Source organism: Achroia grisella, unplaced genomic scaffold, assembly GCF_030625045.1.
Source record: "Achroia grisella isolate CSIRO2021 unplaced genomic scaffold, CSIRO_AGI_Agris_v1 utg157, whole genome shotgun sequence".
In the NCBI taxonomy this organism is placed as follows: domain Eukaryota; kingdom Metazoa; phylum Arthropoda; class Insecta; order Lepidoptera; family Pyralidae; genus Achroia; species Achroia grisella.
In genome coordinates this window covers 2,840,089-2,847,898 of record NW_026712653.1, presented here as the reverse complement: position 1 = coordinate 2,847,898, position 7,810 = coordinate 2,840,089, and positions in this window count along the sequence as shown.

Below are 7,810 nucleotides of genomic sequence, written 5' to 3'. Positions count from 1 at the left end.
CAAGGAAAAATACCTTAAAGTGATAACGACTGAATATTGTTTTTTGTTACAGATAACCTGAATACAAGGATAGATTGAAACAAAACATTTTATACCGATCTCAAATAACAGATATACTTAAAGGAAACATTTATATCTACACAAGTAATATCATTAGATAATGACAATGATTCATGTAAACAAGACTACGGCAACCGTTTACTATCAGATAGGCCTTACGCAAGTGTGTAAAAGGTAAATAGGTTGTATAAAAAAAACCGATCGGGTCAGGCGATTCAAAAAGTAAAAATAGGTAACGTTTAGGTACAAATTAAATAAAACAAACAGTGAAATATTAAAATAAATAAATTATATTATTGGTTGACAATAATATTACAAGTTTTTTATGCTATATTTTTTGGAAATTGGTGCCTTCGTTTTTAATTAAATCAATCGGAATTGCAAACACGATGTACAGAAGACTGCTTTAAAACGGTTGGTACTTATCGAAGGTTGTAGTTGTTAGCGAATAGTAGTTAAAATTATATGGTTTAAGTATATTTTAATAAATAACACAAATAGGGTCTCTAACATACTCATATATATGATATTACTAAAATTTTTAAACTACAATATTTAAGTCGAGTGATGCATTTAAATGAAGTAAGAGTGTGCTCACATTATTAGATTCAAACGTCGTCCGATTGGTGCAAGGTTGCTACGCCCCGCCCTCTTTGGAAATGCGCCAATCGTACTGCGTGCTTGATATGGGATTTTGGGTCAGAACATGGTAATGTGAGCCCCCTCTATGACGATATGTAAAATAAATGTGATGAACTGATGACTTTAATAATAAATTGAATCAAATATTTGATTAATAAATATTTCAATAAATCTTTCATTTTTAAGTAAGAGCAAGATTTTCATTATTTTTACAAAATAAAACACAAATTTACAGCTATGTGATACTTGTTACGTCATACGTACGCAAGAGTGACGTCACAACTCTGTGTACATTACATTTTGTAATTACAGTTCGAAATTAACTTTTACTAGTAAAATTCTGAATGAATTTTATTGTTCTACCTGTGACAATGTTGTGAATTTGTGACGTGTATGAAATACGTATAAAACTGCGTTGTTTTTAGATTATGCGGCAAATTCTGCAAATTGATAAAACTGATTTACACATTACTGTTTTTGCTAAACAACAATTATGAATAAATCTCAATATTTTGATAAAATTTGAGAAATATTACATTTACGTAGTTAATTATGAAATGAAACAATTATAAAAATACAAATTAATAGACAAAATATTGCAGAATATATAGACCACTGATTTCGACTGAAAATTAATTAAATTCAATAGTAACATTATTGTGTCAGGTACTACTTTAAATATAGAACAAATAATGTTATTGACATCACCTGATAAGAATGCACAATAGCCAGATCCTATCAAATTTTAATTAATTGGATAATTAATATCTTATTTATAATCATAATAATATCTAATCATGTAGACATAATTACAGACGCTTGATGCGTAATTTTTTTTGTTTATATACCATTCAGTTCGAAAGGTCGGTTTCTGTACATGCCGATAAAATCCAACATACTAACCGATGTTCAATGCAATCCCAATTTCCCTCTGCAGGGCTTGGGCATTGCATAAAACTAACAGGAGGGTAGGTATATGCAACTATTACCACGCTGGCCAAACGGTTTGGCATACCGTATTAATTTAATATTTTCTGTCTCTGTTATGCCTATGTATTGCCCTTTTACTACATTCTTTATTGTACACAGGAAATAATTACAAATATTAGAATGTACGGGCGAGGTTATCTCTAAAAATAAATCTTTACTGTGTTAGGCTTCTATGATGTCTTATTTAAATTTGTATATTTGTACTCTACACAAGAACCTCGGAATGTCATTCATAAATAATAACCTTAAATCTGGACAGCCATTACGAATAACATTCTTATCAGGTGTGACTATTAACTCTTTTAGAGGTAACATTGAACTTGTAGTTATCTATTATATTTATACTGATATACATTTGATACATGTGATACTATATTATGCTTCTATAATATTACATATTTCAAGACATATTATGGTGTTTGTACAATGTTAGACATGGTTAAATTTCTATTACGAATGGTATATTTATAGAATCCGTTACTATATATACTTTTGTACTATTTTAAATAAATTCAACATATTTTTTTGCAATCAATTGGTATTCACAACAGACCATTAATTTCATTCTTATTATACAATTAATTCCGATATCACTTCCGGTCTTTCGAGAGTAGTGGAGCACAAGATGGCGGCCTGTGAATCGAACACAAAAAACACTTTATATTGCCAACCGGCGACCGGAACGGACGATTCGTGCACTTGTGTCTAATCTGATCCTGACTTTAAAAACATATTAATGGCAATATTTATTGTTTTTTTGAATAAATTTCTTTCACAATAACTCTATTTAGTTATAATCAGACGATATGAACGTTTGTATAGACTAGCCAACTTGTACGAAATTAGTAATGGATGTATGCACTTTTGACTTTTCATTAGAAATAGCAACACACGCTGGCGTCAGTGTGTGATTTCATATCCGTGGTCTATTTATGTCTACGAAATGGTTACTATTTTTCAGTTGGTGAACCGTTAAATTGTTTTTTATTTCGTAAGTGTGATGTTTAGGACATGTTTTAATAAAACTTACATTCTACTTTTAAACTGTACAAGCATGCGCAACGCATTTGCAATTTTAAAAAATGTGGACTCCATGCAGACTGTTTATTATTTACACATATATTCGCACATAGAGGCATACGACAGCAAATTCTTCGCATTTTTTTTCGTCACTTTTAAATGTGTGCGCCCTATAGGTCTAAAGAAAATGGATATTTTATGTCTATTGTATTGGTGTCTATCATATTGTAATAATCTTTACATAGCATAGCATTCGATAGTTATTCAAGAGGAAGGTTTATATGTATAAAACATTTATATGTATGTTAAACCGAGATATTCAAGATCGGTGCGAAGCCGGTACGGATCGCTATAGTATAATATGTGTGTCAGATAATTTTCGAACCGGTAGCATCCTAAACACGTTTCAGCTGTTACGCAGCATGGAGTCCTAATGTTCCGAATCAATAACAATTATGTAGAACAAGTCAACTGACGCCATTACTGTAGGTTTGATATAAAAATACACGCACAATTTATCTTTCTCTCACACTTAATGTTGTCCCTTTCACTATTGTCTTGACAGTTCACAATTATTAAAATGTTTCAATATGAAATGAGATTTTTATTTTTACCCAAGTATTTCTGACCATGTAATTTCTGTAGGTAACATTTTTTGTCCTTAGAAAAAAACTAAATTGTTTAAATTAATTTTAATCGTTGAAGTATTTCATCATTCAAATTTACAGAATAAATGATAAGATGAGCATGAGGACAGGTCAATTAACCCATCGTGGTAAATTCACCAGGAATTTATCAAGATGTCTTCCAGGAGGAACCCTTTGGAGGTCAACCCTACGAGGTACATTGATAGCAATGGAGCCATTAGACCACAGTGTTTCCCTTCCCCCCAGCGTATACCGTCAGGCATCGATCCATTATACTAAAACCACAGATAACATAATATTACACTAAAACATTGTGTCTTTAGTTATTTCAGTTTATTCAATTTTATATAAATACTGGGGGAAATCAGATATTTATGGGACATATGATAATAAAAAACCATTACATTTGACATTCCATTTATTTCCATCGGGAGTGATCGCTCCCATTCTAAACATCTTACATCTAAATTAACAGCACACTAAATATATTTATACACAGAGGAAGGCACTTCTAAAGGAGTGTTACTACACAACATTTAGATAAAATACAATTTTAGAATGTATATATAATGTGTCCACATCAACATATTCAGATAAGCAAACAGTCAATCATTGCTGATGAATACTCCATGGTCTAACACAGTCACTGCCTGAGATCTTCAACAGTGGTTCACGAAAGCGGCTGAAGACTATTCGAGGCGATAATGCGACGTGTAGTAGTAGTAGAAAGATTCGACTGCTGTTATTTAGTTTCTCTTCTGTTGTGTTTAATTCCTCAATATATATATTATTTATTATTATTATATTCCTCTATACCTATTTATATATGTATATTAATACATTTTCATACTATTATAGGTATAGCTGCTATTTGATACTGCAAAAGTTTGTTTAATGTGTTTCTCTGCAGGAAATGCTGTTAAGCTTTGAAAATTTCTATACCTCCTGGGACGGATATAAAAAGATATATGGACTATTTGAAAGATGATTTGCATAAAAGGAGAATAATTTCAAACATAAATGTCAAATAATGGGATTACGATATTTTAGAAAGTTCAACCGTTTATTTACTGTACACAAACCTCAAACAGTGGTTTATGGCAAACAGAAATTTTGTTAAATCGTACCTCATCGCAGAAAGGTTAAGAAACACTACAATAACTGACTGTTTTCTTTTTGTTATGTAAATATATTATGTGGACACTACATAAGACCGGCCGCACATTGCCAAATGTTTCAGAGAATATTCCCACTATTTTAGAAATACAGGAATTTATCCTATACACCATATATCTATACAGACTTTATTACTTTCAGAATTTTCCTTAATATGCGGCCAGTTTTAATTAGTAGTAAAAGACAAGTTACCCGAACAATTTAATACTTAGAAGATCACGTGATTAGTACTTTTAGTACCTTTGAATATACATAGATAGATAGACAGTGAGTTTCTAATTACAAATTATGCTAGCAAACAGCAACTTCAATAACAAAACTTTCCCGGTATACTCATAAGTACATTATGCTTATGTATGAACTAGCGACCCATCCCCGTGTCGCAAGGGTGTATGTATGGATCTCTAATTTTTAAGACAATACAGAACATAGGTTTCTTATAACGTAACATTGAAATGATATTTAAAATTGAACTACTTTTGAAGTGTATTACAAAAATGAAATTAATATTTTTCTTATTACAATATTAGTTTACATAATAATATAAATACTGAATTCATTTAGAAATAAAAAAATGGATTAAGTTTAAGTTCAAGAGTGGATGGTATTAAAAATATATTGTTGAGATATGCAGTATACAGCGTGTATAATATTGTATAATAATAAAAACAAATATCGTATAGATCTGTAGATATATAACACCTGTAACAGCTACAATCACAGAATAAAAAAAACGCTGCTTGTACTGCTGCTTCTATGAAATAGGTGACACAGATATGACAACGCAGACTTTGCCGCTCTATTATCTTCGTAAAAATTTTTCGTATTTATAATAATTATAACAAAATAATAGTTAAAAAATAAGCAAAACTCGTCATAATACTAGTTTAAAACGTGACTTTAAGAACAACGCGTCATCTAAGAACTCTTTTATACATAAACATATTATGTATAGTCGCAACGAAATACAGTACAATAAAATGACACGTAGAAAATGTTAGTTTACAAAATACGAAACAAATGCAATACTTCTTGCATAAATAGCAATAATTCTTTATTTGAATAAACTTAATATACCATATACTCCTTTTCCTCGTCTATGGTTAAGTATTTATGTATTTATCAAGTTACTATGATAATAAACATTTTATAAACAATACAAACTTAAATTATAGCTAGTAAAATTGAAATTTAGTATTTGCTAAGTAGTTACATCAATACAGGTATAGTCATATAATTTATATATATTTGTATAAAAAATACTGATCAAGATCAACATGTAAAATAAACATTGTTAAACATTATAAATAAGTTGCGTATATTATATAATAAATATAGATATTCGAGGTACCAACAGTAAGTTTAAAAAAACGTGCGCAATATTTTCTTTTTTGGCGGTTTAACCCGGCCACACATTCGCGTTCACGTACGGAACGGTCCGTGCCGACGAGACCGCTCGATTGGAGCATTTCCAAAGAGGGCGGAGCGTAGCAAGCAATGCGCCAATCAAATAGCGTCGTTGGCACGAGCCGTCCGTCACTTATCGGAAATATACGAGAACTCTTAGAAACATGCAGATCGTCGAAAGAATATTTTGTTTATAATAATTCTAGTTTCACGAACAAATAACGATTATTAAATACATTTAATAGGTACACCACATTTAAAACTTTAATGACAAGATTTCAAAGAATATTGATGCAATTTTCATTGTATATCCATTATATGAAAACGCATTTTTACTTACTGGAATAGCAAAATATTGCTACTCAGATTTCTTGTATGCAATTGCCACGTCCGATTAACAAATTTTAACGAACACTTAGAAAAACAAATTTCTAAGTATATAAAATTCAAAATTGATCAATTCTATTAGTATTAAAGATTAATAAAAGATTCATTATTAAAAGAACACAATTCCTCATATTTGACATGCCTAATTTATGTTTCGATTACTCTAAAAAAATCTATGGCATGCCTTTTACTAACCAATTATAAAAGAATCTCTATAATTTTTGCCGATAATGTATTTACGTGTAGTTTTTATAAAGATTTCTTCTCATAATAATTTTCTCATTTTTAGTCAACAATTTTACTAAACATTAATGTAGTAGGTAAGTTACACATAAAAGTATACATATACACATTGTACGATTTCAGAAATGTTGTATAAAAAAAATTTGTGCTATATTTTTGTACAGATTCTTATTCCATTCCTTATCTATAACTTATGGGAATGCCATGATACAAAAAAATATATAATTTATCAATAATCAGAATAAAATATGCATTAATATCACGGTCTCATTTAATATTAATAATTAATATAAATGTATAAAGCTTTGTGTGAGTTTGCCGATAAAAAACTCTAATTTACATTACCAAACTAGCGGCATAAAATAAAAGTAATGTAACTCTATATTAGATATAAAAAGTTCAACAACACTGCAAGAAATTGATGAATAGAAAATGGCTAAAAACAATGTGTAAAAATATATATTACAAATATGAGCGCATTATATTCATCAACAGTTTCACGAGTGTAGATTCATTTCGTAATATAAATTAGGTTTAAAAGTAGAAACATATCGCGAGCCAACGATTAAAACTATAAACACAATGCTAGTAGACAGAAATCGATATGTAAAACATATTTAAAATTATTGATAACATTTTTGTTATTAAAAATATAAATACACAAAATATTTTACTGCAATCAGAGAGATATAGCAGATGGTTTCATACATATTGTCATTCTAACTATTGTAAGGGAAAATCTTCAAAAGACCGTAAAACCGTCACCCCGCCGGAGGGAGGACGTGTGTTACACGGTGTACCTACGCCTTTGCCAGAGCCAGGGGTTTCGCATGTGCATTCTACCCCGACACCCCTGACGGGGCATACAGCGAGCTCTAAAAAAGAGCAAACACAATAGATCTATGCAGATCACAGTGCTGCAGGTCCAAGCACCAAGTAATCGAGCAAACACCTTAAGAAAAGATAAATATAAGACTGTGGATATACAGCCGATCTGTTGTCAGGTTCCCTGAATGCAACTAACGTTCCGATGGACTTGACTGCAATAAAATATAATAATTTTATTTCTCTGCAGAACTTGTTACTAATTAAATTAACAGAAAGCATAATATATTAACACTAATAATATAGACAGAAAAAATATTAGCAAAAATAAACAACGTTTTATCCATAACATCACTGGAATATTACACGAAATATAGATATAAATATATTTTAAAAAGTTAGTTTACAAATTA